The sequence below is a fragment of the Syngnathus scovelli genome, chromosome 1, assembly GCF_024217435.2.
Source record: "Syngnathus scovelli strain Florida chromosome 1, RoL_Ssco_1.2, whole genome shotgun sequence".
In the NCBI taxonomy this organism is placed as follows: Eukaryota; Metazoa; Chordata; class Actinopteri; order Syngnathiformes; family Syngnathidae; genus Syngnathus; species Syngnathus scovelli.
This window is the reverse complement of record NC_090847.1, coordinates 8245001-8264015: the sequence shown is the minus strand read 5'-3', so window position 1 is coordinate 8264015 and position 19015 is coordinate 8245001.

Below are 19015 nucleotides of genomic sequence, written 5' to 3'. Positions count from 1 at the left end.
TCCACCTCCGGCCCTCCCTGTGTGGAGTTTGCATGTTCGCCCCGGGCCCGCGTGGGTTTTCTCCGGGCACTCCGGTTTCCTCCCACATCCCAAAAACATGCTTGGTAGGCCGATTGTCCCTAGGTGAGAGTGCGAGTGCAAATGGTTGTTTGTCTCTGTGTGCCCTGCGATTGGCTGGCAACCGGTTCAGGCTGTCCCCCTGCCTACTGCCCGTTGACGGCTGGGATAGGCTCCAGCACACCCGCGACCCCCGTGGGGACTAAGCGGTTCAGAAAATGGATGGATGGATATGATGTGTAGGCTCACTTCTGATTGAGTTCTTGACAATGAACACATTCTAATGGAATAAACAATAATATGCTGAGAAAAAAAACATGCATTTGTGTGTCCACAACAACAAATCATATTTTTTTTAATCAATGGCCAGCATTATGAGAGCATCATATATCAGAAAATACTAATTTTGAAAAGGAACACAGGGCAACAATTGACAAGTGGCCCTCACTTGGAGTGGCAATTAATTCATAAAATAAAAGCCTTTACTCCATCTGATCAGTTTTAAGTTGTAATAACAGTGTTCACCATTAGATGGCAGACATCACGCAAATACATTTTCAACGCCAAGACTGTGCTTTGTCATCTGAGGAGAAGAACAAGCATGTTAGGGTTAGGTCATGGCCAGAAGTCAGGGCCAAATTAGATCGAGAACAAACAGAATCTTTACATTAAATAGTAAAGTGCATAGCTTGTAGCAGTTGCACCTACCGTAATTGCCGGACTATAAGCCGCACCGGATTATAAACCGCACCAGCTAAAATTCAGGGATATTTCAGTTTTTTTCTTACATAAGCCGCACCGGTCTATATGCTGCACGTGCACACGAGTTTTTTACAAAGAAAGACAGTACATAGAAAGCCTTTTTAACGTTTTAATAACATACTTGAACATGTCTTTCTAAACATTGCCTGTGACGCAGCAGTAGTACCGCAGCAACGCGGAAGTGTGCACGCGAGTTATTAGCAAAGAAAGACTGGACACAGAAAGTTTTTTTTTTTAAAGCTTTAATAACATACCTTAACATTTCTTTCCAAACACTGCCTGTGACGCGGCAGTAATACCGCAGCAACACGGAAGTAACACAGCAAAGTCACTGAGACGCGGCGGTAACACAGCAGCAACACGGTAGCACAGCACTATCAGGGCTGGTTAAAAAAAAACATACCAGTAAAAGTAAAAAAAAGAGCCGTCTTCATCTTCCTCCTGTGCACTGAAACCATCGAAGTCTTCCTCCTTAGTGTCCGATTGGAATAGCGTTAGATATCCTTCGCCTCACACTTTCTCTCAGTCTCTCTTTCGTCGTCGGTTTTATGCATTTCTTCGAGTGTGAAAAGGGTCTGTTCATGCTAATCTTATTCATGCACGAAGCGCTAAATTACATTAAACTAGCGAGCGACACGTATAGCTTAAAAGCGGCATCTTTTGTCCCCCATAATGACGGTTTGTGTATAAAAGCTTCCTGTCTTTGTGTGAATGCGGGTGTGTGCGTGATGCGCGAAATGTAAACACAAACGAGCACGTCTTCTTCGCCGCATTATTTCTTCTTCGTCTGTCTCGCTCTTGCTTCCTGCTAGAGAGCCCCCTGAAGCCCGGAGGCCGTAAAAATCCACAAGTACGCTCCAGAGTAGACACAAGATAATGTCATCAACATCGACTGCCTTTGGCTTAAAAGCGGCATCATATGCATTTCTTTTGTCCCCCATAATGATGGTTTGTGTATAAAAGCTTCCTGTCTTTGTGTGAATGCGGGGGTGTGCGTGATGCGCGAAATGTTGTAAACACAAACGAGCACGTCTTCTTCGGCGCATTATCTCTTCTTCGCCTGTCTTGCTCTTGCTTCATGCTAGAGCGCCCCCTGGAGGCCGGAGGCCGTAAAAATCCATAAGTACGCCGCGCCGCCATTTAAGGTTCAAAGTAACCTTCTGAATAAAATGCATTAAAAGTTCACATTCATTACAACTTGTTTTTGGTGAGCAAAATGTCAGAAGAATTGAATTTAAATGCTGATTGATTGGGTTTTAATACAATGCAGATGGTCCAAACAGCGCCACTGCTTTGTGTAATCTCTGAGTGACATGGCAGAGTAAGAGAAAGGGTTTAGAGCACAGGTGTCAAACTCAAGGCCCGGGGGCCAGATACGGCTCGCCACATCATTCTATGTGGCCCGCGAAGACAAATTGTGCATCAAATTCGTGTGTCATTACTAGAATTGCAAATTGTCTTCACTTTTAATATCTTTTTTTAAAAATATTTGACCAGTTTTTACTCGTCTGATTTTAAAATGAGTTATTTGTCAGTTTGTTTTGTAGCTTTTACTGTATATAATAGTGTTAAGAGTAAAAGTGATCAAGTCATCATAAAAATCACGAAAAAAATCCTATATAAGCCGCACCTGACTATAAGCCGCAGGGTCCAAAATTTTGGAAAAAAATTGCGGCTTATAGTCCAACAATTACGGTATTTTATAATATTCACTGTCACACAATGAATTCAATGAGTAATATAATATACAACTATTCACACGAGTGAATTCAATGAGTAATATAATCTACAACTATTCACACGAGTGCAAAATGAATTCAATGAGTGATATAATAAACAATTTTGTGACAGAAACTTCTGTATTATTTAATAACAACTGATAAGCATATCATCGTCAAGCCAGTGATATATTTGACGGAGCAGTCTCCATGTTGACTCAGCGCACTCGTCAACAGCATAAACACATGGGACTCAAATGCGCAACACAAGTCACAGAAGATCAAAATCAAAAACCCCTTTTCCACAAAAAAGTTGAGTGAGAGTTGAAGATTCTTAGCATGCCGCCACTGTGGGTTTGGTTCCAAGCCAATGACCCAGCACTTAAGCCATCAGGGCTCTGGTGTTGGTCCCAGGCCAAGATAAATGGGAGTGCATTAAAGACAACAATAAAGAGGAATATTGCTTAACACAACGAGCTTTTCTTCTCAGTTATCCTCATAGCTACCGAGCTCAACATTGCATCATCTTCAAAATGTTCTGTAAGACACTGCGAGTTAGGAAGGTTTATTCTTTTGATGTTTAGTTTTGTTTCATAGTCTTCTAAAGGAAAAACTGTTACAAAAGCAAATAACAAAAACCAAGTTAATGTCTTGTGTACACTGGCAAACTCCCACAATGTTACACAATATAACCCGATTTTTGTCAGACATTCAGGAGTATGTTGGAATGCTTTGTTTGAAATTTAAGATGTTTGAATTTTGGTGTTCAATAGTCACAGGAAAATTATTATTGGCCTTGCATAGCAACAGCAGTTCATTCCTGGAGATGAATGCTTTGAATGGCCTTTCGGCAAAGACAAAATCCAGCAAGCTTCTTTACACTCGAGTACCACTTTCAAGGCAAATTATTTTCACTCCCCACTATGCGGATAGCTCTGTTTTTTTTTCGAATAGAACATCTTTCCAGCAGTTACATATTTTCCTCAGGCAATGGCTGCGAGCTGTAGCTCTTTATGTTCAATATTTTTCCTTCAACAACATACAGAGTCAAAACATTGTCAGTTCCATCAAGCTGCGTGATCCCAGACGCTGTGCCTGCTGTGCGTTGACTCGGGTGTTGAGTTGTCGGATTACATTATGGTGGTCGTACGCAACCATACATTAGTCACACAGGGGCTACAGAATGTCTTATTCCTACAGCTGCTCTCGTCTCCCAAGGAGCCCTCCATGCTGTAAACATCCAAGAGTAACCACACAGATCCATGAAATGGTAATTCTTCACGTGTACTAGAGATCAACTGAACATAAGGCGTCAAGATTTTCATCGAAAACAATTCTTTAGTAGTGCGAGTGTTTATCATTATGGACATTTTTATGTTGTTCCACAACATGCACAGTATTGACACTTTGCAGAGCATATTGGCAACATTCAGCATCGTCCCTCTGCTTTGTACCATTCTCATCACTAGAAGCTTGTTTTGAAAGTGTGGAAATAAGTCACGTCAACACTGCACCCCCACAAGCCCTGCCTATTAGCTAGTAAACACAGTGACACATTTAGTAGCACAAGAGCCATTATTTTTCTTCAGGAATCAATAGAGACAAGTTTAGGTCCGAGAGGACCCGTGATGCCAGTAGTAACACTTTACTCCAATATGACAGCTTTTTTTTTGGTAACAAATTTGATCTATCTATCAATATTATTTTGATCTCACACTACTTTTTCCAGACCAAGCATCAGATTAAAGTTACTTATCAAAGCAATTATTAATACCTATTTTTCCAAGTAAAAACACATTGTCTTTTGTCTAACTGTTTTACAGAATAAACTCCTAATTGTTAACTTAAAATACATCTCTGAAGGTTTATTCACAAGGTTGCTACGATAAAAATAAAACCTCCCTTGCAAATAATGCAAAATAGTTCATACCACCTGATAAAAGATGCTGGAAGTAGACAGCCAAATGGTTACTCAGTACTGTTGAATGATGGATGAGATCAGAAATCTGAGATCAGATCGAGCAAGTTTCATTAAAGTTTGACATGAGGGGGTTGAGTGACGGCTAACGTTTCCCTCTGTTGCATGTGCCACTGAATGCATTAAAAGTGAAAATACTATCAGTATGCTCCATTTATAAGAGCCAAATGTCACACAGGTAGAATTTGAATTGGGTGACAGCTTCAATAGTTATGTTACTGTCAATGAAATAGTCTACCATAGTAAGATAGATAAATAAATGAATACACGAATTAATAAAACAATACATTAAATCCCCTATAACCCTCTTGAGAAATGCAGTTCGGAAGATGACGGACACAGAAATGGGTGGTTTGAATTGAGATAAATAGAGATGGGAACTCCAGGTCCAGAAAGGAAAAACCCTGTCACAGGTACTACTTACTACTCAACACAAGTTGCACAGGCTTGAGCTCTATTCTGATTGTCTGTTTACATGTGCCACTTCATTAATCGGAACGGCTGTGTGACATGCAGAAATCAGTGTAAAACATCATGTGATTTATGAAGATTTTCATGTCCTGCTCGTTTCCACCTCATCCTTTACTTTTGACGACCCACTTTCTATGAGCCATCTCCTTTTCCCCAGCTTGACATATTTCGTTCACAGCCTCATTGTTCTCATCTGTTCCTCTCTCTATATAAGCAGCTCTGCCCTTGCTCTCAGTGTCTAATTGTCATTTGACCTTGCAGGACTCTGGCTCAGCCTGGAAAATTGTGTCTTGGTTTGAATTTTGGACTGATTGCGATGAGCATAGACACCACAATACCTGGCTTGGAACTATAATTCAGATTTGCACCCTCTTGACATTCAATGAGCACTTACAGTATACTCACCTACTTACTTTTAGTGTTTCGTCCAGTCTACCTGCTTGACTCAGCCCTGGCCTTGGCACCCTGTGTCACACTTGGCTGGACCTAAGCATCATACTGTACTCATCTGTGAGTAAACCTTAATCTGACGTCACATGAAACTCCTTTTCCCTGTCCTTTTAGAAAATCCAGCCTCCACCTGAGTCCCACCACCAGTCAATAATTTTTCGCCTTGTCTAGAATTGTTTAAACTTATTAAACTTAAACTTGTTAAAGCAATCGTTTAGTTTAAAAAAAACAATTCATCACAGATGAGCTAAGATAATGCGTAAATGATGAAGTCATCATGCATTTAAATCGAGAGATCTTGTACAGACCAAACACATCCTGGCTATTCCCACCAGTAAACTGTTTACATGGCATTTTAAACTAAACTGTGTGGCCAAAAATGTGGTATAGAATTGATTGAGGCTTACTTGGCAAAATTGACTGGAATACACTTTATAATTAATCAAAATGAAAAGTAAGTCTAAGTAAATAGCAGCAATCCTTTGCTGTAAATGAATGACTGATTTTTTTTTTTTTATTCATAACATCACACCAATAGCGCCCACTGGGAGACTTTTTGCGGGCTTCAAACTGAATTTGAATGACAATTCCTCGTAGAATTCTTGTGACATGATAAAAGTTCAAGTAGACAAATGCTTTCAACACCCTTGCCTCTGGCAATCTACTGCATGAAATAAGTACGATGTACAGTACTATACATTGTATACGGTACGGATAAAAACACATTCGAACGGCTGCGAATTCAGATTCGCTCTGATACAGCGCAAAGTGTGACCACAGATTAATGCGATGGGAGGGATACGTATGTGTCTACAAAATGTTATTCATAAACACTCTCTAGGGCCTACAAATCCAATAAGATTAACTACAAGTACCCTAATTTGGGTTTGAACAGAAACATATATAATTTACACTACATCATATTCAGAGTTTTATTTTATTACCTTCATGCTGCCCACCTCATCTAAAGAAATCTGGGATGTGCTACCATTAGTACTGGTAGTAGTTTATAGCTAATATCAAGCAATGTCTAAAGCAGCAAAATCACTGATTTATGTATATTTGTTTGAGTGTGTGTGTGCAGGTTTAAGGAAAAAATGGTCTCGGATCGACAGGTGACACCACCACCAAAGCGGTAGTCATCTAAAGCTCTTCCATACGACGTTGACATCGGAGAGAACAGACACCTCCGCTTGAGTTGTCTTAATGAAAATATTTCAGAGACTGAGCATGATGAGGGAATGATCCACTGGGAAACGACACAGCCGTCTGTACCTGAAAAGATGCAGTACTGAGGTAAGTCAAGTGAGAGGGATGGTGTGTCTGTGATAATAATCAGAGGAAATTTAAATTTCGCTATGACTATCTTTTTGCAGTTGCTACAGATTATTATTATTATTTGTTCATTAATTTTGCCAAAAATGTAAGTTTGATTCATGTTACTGTTGACGTTAAAACCTTTAGATTGTGATCTTGTACACATGAGAGTTAATTATAGTACCAAGTAGAATATCTTCCTGTTAGAGTCCTTGCATACATTAGGGAAGACTGCACACTCCCTACCCCTGCTTCTAAATTATCATAGTAAGATTTGAAAGAATCACAAGAAAACCATTAATATATTGTAGCTAAATGTCAGAACAGAGGAAGTAGAATGTGTTTATTGTTCCTTCACTAAAAAATACATCTAATTTTTTACCATGAAGTGCACCTGTTATGATTGTGGTTGGGCTCATATGCCACTGTCCTGGTTTTTGCACCAATATCAGTCCGTGCTTCACTGATCACTGACTCTAAAATACGATCATCCTTCTTCAAGTAATCGGTAATATAAACCAGAAGTCTCCTTTTTTTCTGTGCAAAAGAGTGCATGTAGCTCACTCAGCTATAAAGCTTGACCTTCAACTCGAGGGGTAGATCTGAGCTCCCTCTGCAAAGCTGACATATACCCAAAGCTGCATGGGAAAGAAGAAAGTCGGTTATCTTACAAGAGTTGATTTCCATCCATTTTCACAAGGGTCGCGGGTGTGCTGGAGCCCATCCCAGCAGTCTTTGGGCAGTAGGTTGGGTACACCCTGAACTGTAGAAATGGACTGTGATCAAACTGTGAATGAAATGAAAGGCATGGATTTATCATACAACTTTCTCCTAACTGCTGTTTGCACCTGACTGCCATGATCAGAGGTTGATAAAGTAGCCAACAATTGGACTCAACTAAGAGTTCTGTCAGAATATCACTTAAATAAAACTACAAAGTGGGCGGCTCGGTGGCGCACTGGGTAGCACGTCCGCCTCACAGTTAGGAGGGTGCGGGTTCGATTCCACCTCCGGCCCTCCCTGTGTGGAGTTTGCATGTTCTCCCCGGGCCCGCGTGGGTTTTCTCCGGGCACTCCGGTTTCCTCCCACATTCCAAAAACATGCTTGGTAGGCCGATTGAAGACTCCAAATTGTCCCTAGGTGTGAGTGTGAGTGCGATTGGTTGTCTGTCTCTGTGTGCCCTGCGATTGGCTGGCAACCAGTTCAGGGTGTCCCCCGCCTACTGCCCGATGACGGCTGGGATAGGCTCCAGCACGCCCGCGACCCCCGTGGGGACTAAGCGGTTCAGAAAATGGATGGATGGATGGATGGAAAACTACAAAGTTGCTGTCCATTAATTATTTGAAACCTCTGCATGTGATATGAATTTTCAATCAGAACAAGTTCAGTCCAGGTAAATTTTGCCATATACAAAGCAGCTGTATGTGGATGTGTATTGCTCTCTTGCAATAAATTAAACACGTCAGTGGTAGTATAAAAAAAAAAAAAAAAAAAGTGGTAGTATCACAAAAAGATTCCCCCCCAAAGCAAAACAAACATGGTATAAATTTTTTGTTGTTGACTAAAGTTTAGTCGCTCAAGATAAATTAAACAATAAAGCAATAAATTAGACAGTATCACAAAAAGCGTGCACAAAAGAGTGCCCTCCCCAAGCAAAACGAACATGGTGTACATTTTTAGTTGTTGACTAAAAGTTTAGTCGCTGTGTTTTTGTGTCATTTCAGACAAAATGACTTTCCAGACTTTCCAAGAGGTAGAAAAATTAATTACCCTTACACAGTTGTCTATTGGCGACTTTAGACATGATGGTGACAAGCATTGATTTCCCTAAATTTGAAAAGGCCAAGTGGTTGTGATAAAATCATGACGAATTGTCATTGTTAGTGGAGAGGGCATCTGCACGGATCTGATGACGTTGCGGTTGCCTGCGGAAAAATGACCTTTTGTTTGTTTTTCTGATGACAGGAGGGGAGACTCATATTTTTCAAAGTGTGGAAAAATGACCTACCCTTTGGTCATTGGGTCATTCTGAATATGTTGCCAAAGGGTCGTCATTAGTGTGGTCAGAAAATGTCCAGTTTAACCTTCCATCCCAAGTACTGTAAGTCGACGTTTTAGATTAGAAAATTATAGACACAATTTGTAGATGGGCTACTCTAATACAAATTAGTGGAGTGTGGTTTTTACTCAGGTCATTTAGAGTTTGTTCATTACTGACACCAAATTAAAATGCTGTATCAATGGAATAGTGCATCAATATGTATGGAATCTGTCTATTTAGCCACTTAAATGGTAGCTGTCTTCAGTAATGTCCTCTTTATTAACCTCCTAGCTCCTCCTAGCTGGAGCGTTGTGTTTATGGTCACACCAAGTGGTCATTAGGTCATGCCTTATACTGAACTGTTATTAACAAGACATTTATACTTATGTGTGCGTGTAATATTTTCTCAGAACGGCGTCACTGCATTAGACTCAAGCAGCGAAAAGTGACACGTGTTGAATTGCATGCACTTTTCACAGTGTGGGGCCGAATCTAATTATGAGTTATAGGTATGGTGGTCAACACAAGAACACTTAAGTGTAATTATTCTGTTATCATAAAACAAGCTTGAATGAAAATGCTGTATGTATTTGTATATTGTGATAAGAATCCAAATGCATAGACACCAGTTATCCCAATTATTAGCTGTCAGAAGCCAATTGTCTTTCATGTTCCTGCAGCTTGCCCCTGAAAGGTTAACCCCTCACAGCCAATCGTTGAGTCCCTCCGGCAGGCAATACCGAGGGCACCCGATATTATTGTGATAAAGAACCAAACAAGGCAGAAAAGTAAGAAACCAATAAGGATGCGTGTGACTGAAATCCAATTCCAGTGTGATACTATCTTGCACATTTCCTGTCTTTTTTCACCGTCCACTTCAGCTGCGTTCCAAATTTTACCCAGTACAAATGAAAAAACAAATATATTTTCAGGGACTAAATTTTCAATACACACTTATTTCCATGAGCGCTACATATTAGAGATGGAGCTGGAAAGTCATACTCTATTATATAAAATTGTATTTGATATCTTAGTACAATGACAATAAAGCTTATGTCTGTCTTTCTTGTCTGTAATAATAATAGAATATCTATATACATCCATCCATCCATTTTCTGAACCGCTTAGTCCCCACGGGGGTCACGGGTGTGCTGGAGCCTATCCCAGCCATCATCGGGCAGTAGGCGGGAGACACTCTGAACTGGTTGTCAGCCAATCGCAGGGCACACAGAGACAAACAACCATTCGCACTCGCACTCACACCTAGGGACAATTAGGAGTGCTCAATTGGCCTACTAAGCATGTTTTTGGGATGTGAGGGGAAACCGGAATGCCCAGAGAAAACCCACGTGGGCCCGGGGAGAACATGCAAACTCCACACAGGGAGGGTCGGAGGTGGAATCGAACCCGCACCCTCCTAACTGTGAGGCGGACGTGCTACCTAGTGCTTCACCGAGCCACCTATCTATATACATATATATAGAAATACCAAAAATATTTCTTTAAAATTCTTATAAAACCTTCCCATTGTATTCTTTAAAGAATGTTCACTTTACCGCATCCTCTTAAGAAAAGGTTAAATTGTTTCAGCCTTCATTTAATATACTCGTCTTCCTGTGACAACCAATATGACTTCTACCGACACGAACAAAATTGTTCATTATTTTCTCACCTTGTCATTTTAGTTTGTGTGCTTTACAAATGAATAGCATTTTACTGGCCCGCATTGTGTTAAGTCCTCTGCTTATTCAAATATTTTGAGTCCTTAAGTCCTTGAGCTTTTGATTGCTTGAGAGATCAACATCTCTCATTTTATTATTGCATCTGCGGTTTAGTTTTGCAAGTTAAAATAAATTAATCAAGGCGTGTTTATACAATATGACAATACTATAATGATGGTGTAAGGCTGAATATTAATTTCTATGCTGGTTATATCAGATAAGGTTTGTAAATGTTCATGTTTTAACGGCCCCTACAAAACTTTCCATATCCATTTTTAATTATTAAAAACAAATGCTTTTGGAATGTAAGTGTAAACAACACACAAATATTCCACTAGTTCAGAGTTGAGTTGTAGGTCAACAATGGCATTATGAGGATATGCGGTCAGCAAACAGATGCTTGCTGAAGTGAAAAGGTCTGCCTGGGCTAACATTACATCACATGCTTAATGCGTGGAGTTAACTTTGAAGCTGTCTAAAATAGTTATGACGTTGCATTATGTCTCCGAAACAAATGCCGCTTTGTGTTTCTTCTGAGAAAGACTGCTAATAATACGGAAAAAGAGAACTGCTAGATTTTGTGGCACTTGTGATGTACTCACATAAAGTTAGGGATATGTAACTTTTTGGGGAAATTTCATAATTGATTTAAAAGGGACCATTGTCTTTGCTGGTTAACGTACTTTGACCTCTAAACTTTTGCAGTCCATCCATCCATTCATCGTTTCAGTCCTTACTGCACAGCCTTTTAAGATAAACAACAAAATTTGTTCTTTTGATCTATGAATCCCCCAATGCTCTCTTTATTGGGTTTTTGACATTGTGAGACCCAGATGACACCTAACCATTATTCAACCATATGTTTCCCTTGGATCAGGATTTTCTCAGAGGCTTAGGGTGTCAATAGGATATTGCCGCAGAGAGAGTGGAAGAGTCACATCAAGGTGTAGCAGCGGACATATTTGGAAATACTATGTTGATTTTTAATATAAATGCAGATTAATGGATTAAGCATTCGATGCGAATTTTGCCTTCAGAACAGCAAGTTGTTGAAAAACATTTGAAAAGAGCACATCAGGAGGTATTATGTGATAGTAGGTAGCACTTGTGATGTAGCCAACTTAAGTGGTTGATGCCCTAAGATTTTATTTTATTTTTTCATATAAAACCTCCACTGAGCCAGACGTAGTAAAACGTTTACGTGGCAGTCACTTCTTGAAGTTTTACTGGGGTGAGGGTCTAACTGCAGTAACACTTCTTACCTTGGGAAATCGAACTGACAGTCTATATTAAGCGGAGACGCCACAAAGTTTAACCACCGCCGGGCTGTCGGAGCAAGGTGTCAAAGCGTTGCCAAAACACACACAGGAGTGTGTCTCGTTTGACATATCACTCAAGTGCGGAAGAGGCAGTGTCACGGTTAGAACAGCACATCTGAGCAATGCTGCAGGTAACTGTGAAATCTCTGGAGGCAGCATTATGCACCTTTTGTTGTCGATCTGGCAAGCAAACAAAGTGTGACTTGCCCTTGAAGGATGTATTTCAGGGAACTATGCCTAAACTAAATCTTGCATCACTGAGCCTCTCCCTGAACTGAAGGGGTAAGAGCAAGTGTGTGTGTGTGTGTGCGCGTGCGTGTGTGTGAAATGAGCATGGCGGACAGAACAGGCAAATCACTGTGTATTTTGGACAAGTCTACGTCAATGGACACACTAATTAGTGTACTGTAATTGCAGCTTTTAAAGGGGAGTGCATGGTTGATGCTGAAAAGCACTGGTGAATAGGTAAGCATTCGATGAACCATAATCAGAGTTAATCCAAACAAACACATGGCTACAATTTGCTTTTTCAAAATGTTTTCAATGTCTAGGAAAGTATGTGAGAAAAGCTTCGTCCTTGCCAAAAAAGGTAATGATGATTATCCAAAGTATCAGTCGCAGGGATGACTTAAGCGTGAAGTGTTTACTAAGTGAAATGGCCAGGATATCCTTACCAAGTCACTGGTAGGTAGAATCTAATATAGAATAAAATAATCTTACAACAGATACTTTAAAATAATTTAGGGATGCCGTGTGGACACTGACATTGCACTCCATGGTCAAAATGCCATACTACAAACGTAAATGGACAGATGTTTGTTTTGATCCTGTTCTTACATGGACATATACTATGTGTAAACATTGATGTCGATAACTCAATTTACCTCACAGGATCAATAGAGCCTGTCTGTCCGTCCACCCATCCCTGCACTCATTATATTTCCAGGTTGTTTTTTGTTGTTGTTTTTAGTCATTCTTGGTCATGCTATTTCCCATGCAAGAGGAGAGAGTTTGGCATATCCCTCTTTTGCACTTTGTATTAAAATAGATACTTAATGAAAATGCAGACTGAACATGGTTGGAGGTAAGAGACAGAGAAGGCAATAGAGCAGAAAAAAGATCCAAACAATAACTATATCTAGGACTTACATTTTAGCTAACATGGATGTGGAAGGCTGTGCTACACCCATAGAGGAAAGACCGCAATGAGCATTAAATGGGACATGACTGGACATGACGGGAGCAGTGAGCCAAGCAGTGCCACCGGAGTGTGGTGAGAGTGCCTATGCCGTATCAATCATTCCTGTAAAGAATTAGATTACAAATACAAGTAACTCAACACGCATAAGTTTCCAAAAATGTCTGGAGTAGCAGAGCAGGCACAGTGGCAATGGCCGAATACTGTACTTTATTTACAAGATGATAAAAATGCGTTAAAAAAAAAACAAAATCACAGAAAGAATTGTGATTAACATTTGACATTACATTGCAGTTATAGATAACAACTACAGCAAATAAATAATTATTTAGATGATGCCTCATAGTATGACACTAACTATGACAACTATTTGGTTTTCCATTCCTGGCAGAACAGAAAATTGACTTCACAATTATCATTTACAATTTACTAACACTGAAAAAAAAAATCACTTAATGAATCACAATGGAGTCAACTGGAAAATGAGCACAAAAAAAAATCTTGGCCGATGGTTTGTTTTTGCACTTGTTAGCTCCTTTATTCACTCACATGTGTCATGCTGTTCAGTTAGCACTTTGTTTCCCTGTTCAGGTTACACCAGCTCACTGCAGTGCCTTGAAACCTACTGGTGCTGCGCTCTTATACTTTGTTTTATCAGACAGGATCGTATGAAACTTTCTGCTTTATGCACCTGCCTGTGCTCCACTGAAGCACGGAACAACAAAATAAAGTTTAGAATGTTTTGATGTTGACATGAAAATAAGTATTTACGTAGACAGAGCCCTCTGCATGACAGGTTGGTAACAATGAGCCAACCCCAAAAAGGTTGCTTTAAATGAATGACTGCAGATTAGATGGAATGCCAAGGTTCCATTTTCATGATTCAGTTCCACCATTTGTGCTCAGTGAAGCATGTGCATGGTAACTTGAATTAGAATTAAATGAGCTGATTTTCAACAATGAGTGTCAAAGTTAAATGGTAACATCATTAATGCTCTCTGTCTATTTAAATGTGCTGTGAACAAGAATTTAGGACATTTGGAGAGTTAAATTTCTTCTAGAGGAGCAGGTAAAGGGTACTACTGAAAGACAAAGCACATCTGATGCACAGTAACACACACAGATTGCAGGTACGCTCGATTCATTTGAAAGAGTCTGTACTTGTGCACCAATCAATACTAAAGCCATGAGGAAGTTCTCAACAGCGTCCTTGGTTTTCAGCACTCTAATTGAGAAATGGCACAGTTGACTTGGTCACATTATATATTATATTATGTTATATTATATTAACTTTTATATTATATTAACCCTAACTTATTATACTATAACTTATTACATTATAACTTATTACATAACAGCCATGTATAGCAAACTTTGGAATGATAATTATATTGACCTTGCAGTACAGACTGTATACTGTCCATATAAAAGCGCACTCTATGGTGAGGACAGAAGGGTGCCCAGGTTGAGGAAGAAGGATGGACCTGCAAAATTTGGTGCCCACATCTGCTTGTATCTTGTGATGGTGTAAAGTGGTCACGTGGAAAATCTGACAGCCATTCTGCATTCTTTCATACATTACTTAGTCCCCCTCCATTGAGAATCACTGCTGATATCGCAAAATAAGGTTTGGATACTAGTTGACCAGTTTACAACAAACTTAAACAGCACAGGTGTTCACCATTGTTGTGAACACAGAATAAACTTGGAAACTATTTTGACTCGCGATCTCACTCGTCCGGCTGCCGTAAGGGTGCACAGGGTTTATAAATGTGATGTCATACTACACTTGCATTAAAACTGGAATTCGCGACATTCAAGGAGAGAGAGATGCTCCCATGCTGTTAAAAATATATTTAGTGAAAAAAGCCAATTAATTAATCAACTGACTGATGAATTTTCATCTAGTTGATCAAGGCAATTTAATCAATTTGATTACCGTTGTGACACCATACATAATCATCTGATAAATAAACTGGTAATTTGGCAGTTAATGAGAAGGAAAATAAACAGAAATAAATTTCATTTTCCATTATAAAGTTTAAGAGGATGTATGTGGTTGATGGAAATTCTATTTAATGATTGATTACTGTCATGGTTATGTTATATTGTTACATTTGAAAAAAAAATATACTTAAATGTGACCCAGGTCTCCCAGGGATTTTTAAAGCAATTTTGACCCTAAAACTATGCTGTGATATTTTTGATTTGTCAAACAATATTTGAGATGATCAATGGTTTGAAGCTCTATATTCTGCTCAAATACTGATTCTGTGCTGTGCTAATTTGCTGGGTGAGGTGCATCTTTACGTCCAGGATTCATTTGTCTTGCTGGAAACTTTTTATTCTCAAATTGGATTGGCTTCTGATATACACATCTGAGTTGAAGTCTTCATCCATTTTATTTCTTTTGATTTTCATCCAAAAGCTGTTGCAACTGGGGCTATTTGGTGTGGCTAATTGTTGCACTGCCACAGCCAGAGTCACTGTGAGGGGAAAATCCAAAAAGTGGGCCAGGAAAGGACCGGCCATCTGGAGCATGGGGAGAGCTTCTGATGGACTGGCAGCCTCCACTTCACCACTTCTCATGAATTCATTATTGTTTGGAAGCCAACTTAACTCCATTTACCATGCACATTTCTGTTTGTTCAACTGAAAACATTACAGACGGATGGAGTTTAACATGAATTGTCAATAACAGATGAGGCAATACTGCTTCCTGACGCCTTTGATAAACTGAGAAAATGTGCAAAAACGAAATAACACGTAATAGTATTTTTCTGTCCTTAAGTGCATTTATTGTATCTTCTAAGGATTAATAAATATTTTGGGCATTATATGCATCATTGTTTTTTGTTGCTCTTTAAGGAAATGGGAGCCCTCCTTGGGGAATTGGTGTGGTACGCTGCCTGATGTATTAGTAATCCAAAACACAAGCATTTAAATTTCTTGGGTGTTGTTTTGTTTTTATGAGCCTGCTGAGCAAAACACACCCTGAGTGAGTTTTAATCTTTCCATAGACCATACGCGTGGTTGTTATTATTTCCACAAACATATTTTTATCACAGTCGCCTCACTGTTATCTTTTGAAATTTCAAGATAAAGCTGGAAGAAATGTTTCTGCAATATTTTGAATTCTCGGTTTCTAAAATGTACATAGTTTGAGGAATGTCAGATTCCCCTGTACAACTCTGGGAGAGGACAAAGGATGAATACACAGCCTTCATTCATACCTAATTGTTGTACAGTGAATTATTGAAAAGTACTATAGATGTTTGATAGTGAAAGATTTTATAATGTGACTGTTGTTATATTTCAGTACTCATCTTTGCACTGTTAGAGCATTCTCAAGCCCACCTCTAAAATCAGGACAGATACAAAGTTGGTGTGACAGTAATGACTATGGGCTTCTACTTGAAGAATGTGCCATCTGAAGCAGATGCAGCAGCAGTAGAGATAAATTTGGTTGTAAGAGAACAAAAAGGAGGAGCTAATTAAAAATAATGAGCCGCAAAAAATGTACCAGTCAGATTTAGGGGGGGGCTCTCTGAACCTATTTACAAAAATAACAAAATGTATTTTCATACTCCTGTTTAAGAAGATTTCACAGGAAAGTAAAAAGCTAATGAAATGAGGAAGCATAATACCTGTAAAGGTTTATGAAGATGGATTTTTTTTCAATCTTGACTTGACCAACAATATTTGTCATGCAATTTACAATAATTTGTCTATTTATTTCAATATTCCAATGATAAATCGTTGTTGGCATGTAGGAAATAATCAACCATTCAATCGGGTAACACAATAAGGCCTTTTTTTTGCGTGCAAGTGATTTACAATCAATTGATTTACATAGCCCTTGGCAAAGAGCTTATTTACACACAGACATTTAGAGACGTATTTTGGTAGACTGGCACCCATAAATTTGGCTCAAAAATGGGCGTAACTTTATTTTCGTGTCAGCGCAAGTATAGTCTAGTCACTAGACTCTAGTCTAGTGTGTTTGGGGCCGAACGCACAAAGCAGCCTCGCCCACAACGCCCCTGCTAATTTGGTGACCGAAAGTAGTCTATGTTAGGCGTAAAGGCCAGCATATGGTCACTTTCGTGCAGGGTCGTGTTTGTGAATTTGGTAGATGCGCTATGCCTTACTGGGCGTTTCTGCCTCTCTCACCAGCGCATCTGCCTATTTAATGAAAAAAAGGACACAAAATTCCTGACAGAAAAAAGGCAGATCTAATTCCAGATGCAGGCAATTGAATGCAATTTTGGTATATTTGATATGGGGGGGGGGGGGGGGAGACAAATCAGCGCTCTGTCCTGGACAAAGTCATGACAGTTATTTCATTCGTGAATCATACACCATCGTGGGACAATCCTGAATCATTATTTGAACAGATTATAATCCTCATCATCATTTAAATCATTATACTGTATTTTAAAAGCACCCAGTCACTACTATTTGTTTGTGGGATCCCCCCCCCCCCCCCCAATCCCCTGGTTGACAAAATGTATTAACATTTATCAGCTGATCAATAATACAATAATGTGCACGTTGAAGGGCACTCCCTGGGACAGAGGCCGTGGAAAAAGGTCCTGAATATGGAAATGTTTAACAGATGCCAATCTTGCCAGCTTCAGTTGTACTTTCCATTGGGGTTATAAGGCAATGGTGAACCGGACTTTAAGCTCCGCGGTTAGTGCTTGGGCTTGCCGGGTCCCGGGGCACGGCTACGATCCCCAAGTAGGGTGATGGTTTTGTTCCCGCAACGTCAGGCACGGCAGAGTAGGATTTGCGCTTCGACCTGCCTGATTTTGATGCAAATGAGGTATACTGTGCGTAATGGCAAAGAAAATTCTACTTCCATCCCACAACGGAGCAAACGCCCTGCAACCCCAAATTCTACCAGCGCAATGTGTAGCAAAACACCTAGAGAAAGAAAACCCAAACCCATGCACATAGTCAGAATTGCGCCCGGAATGAAAATAGGGTCCTTACTACTTAATTGAACTACCGTGTGACATGTCCAGTACAACATTAAAATGAAAATAACCACTGTGCGGGTTACTCAGAGCAGACCCTAAGGGCCTCATTGGGCTTGCAATCCTCCACCACACCTATTTGTTTTCCTGTCATTCACCTTGTGGCTACAGTCTGGTCTAGTCTAGTCACTCGGAAAGAAATATAGACATAAAAATCCCATCTGGGAGTCAGACTGCTGATTGCTTGAAACAATATAATCAATGGCCGCCTACACACACATCTTGATAATTTCCTAATTAGAGCACCCAGCTATGTTGCTTGCAGACAGAAACAAATGTTATAAATCTTTTAAAGCTTGCATATAAAACACTGGGGGAGGGGGGCAACTAATTTTGGGAATTTATTATGATGAAACGTTACATTTAATGCCTACGTTTACATGGCAAGCCCTTCTTTAATCCGATCAGAGGTCTGATTAAAATTAGGATTAGATACATTGTTTTCATGGACACAACAATTTTTGATCCGATTAGTCACACTTTCGGGCACAACAAGGCATTTTGGCTGATCATGTGATGCAATTTCCTAAGTTATCATTGTTTCTGCATGTTATGGTATGATTATCTGTGATGCATAACGAAGATTTTAATTAAACATGGGCAGATGTCGTGTAGCTTGCTCAGTATCTTCAATAAATCAAACTAGTTGACTAACTAGTTGACACTTAATCACTGCTGGTTGCATAGATGTGCACTCCATTTTCTTCAACATGTGATTAAGCATCTTAATTCCACACAGAACATTTGTAGATGCATTGATTAAATCTGTTTATTACAAATTTTCCAGAGCACTTCTTCGACCAAATGGTGCTGTGTCCTCAGTCGACTGAAGTAGGTTCTTCTTGTTGGAGTGCCATCTGAGGGATACAACACTGAATACTCAGTCACGCAGCCTTGTTCAAGAATTTCATCTGAATCTTTGTATTACCCCGCCAAAGTGA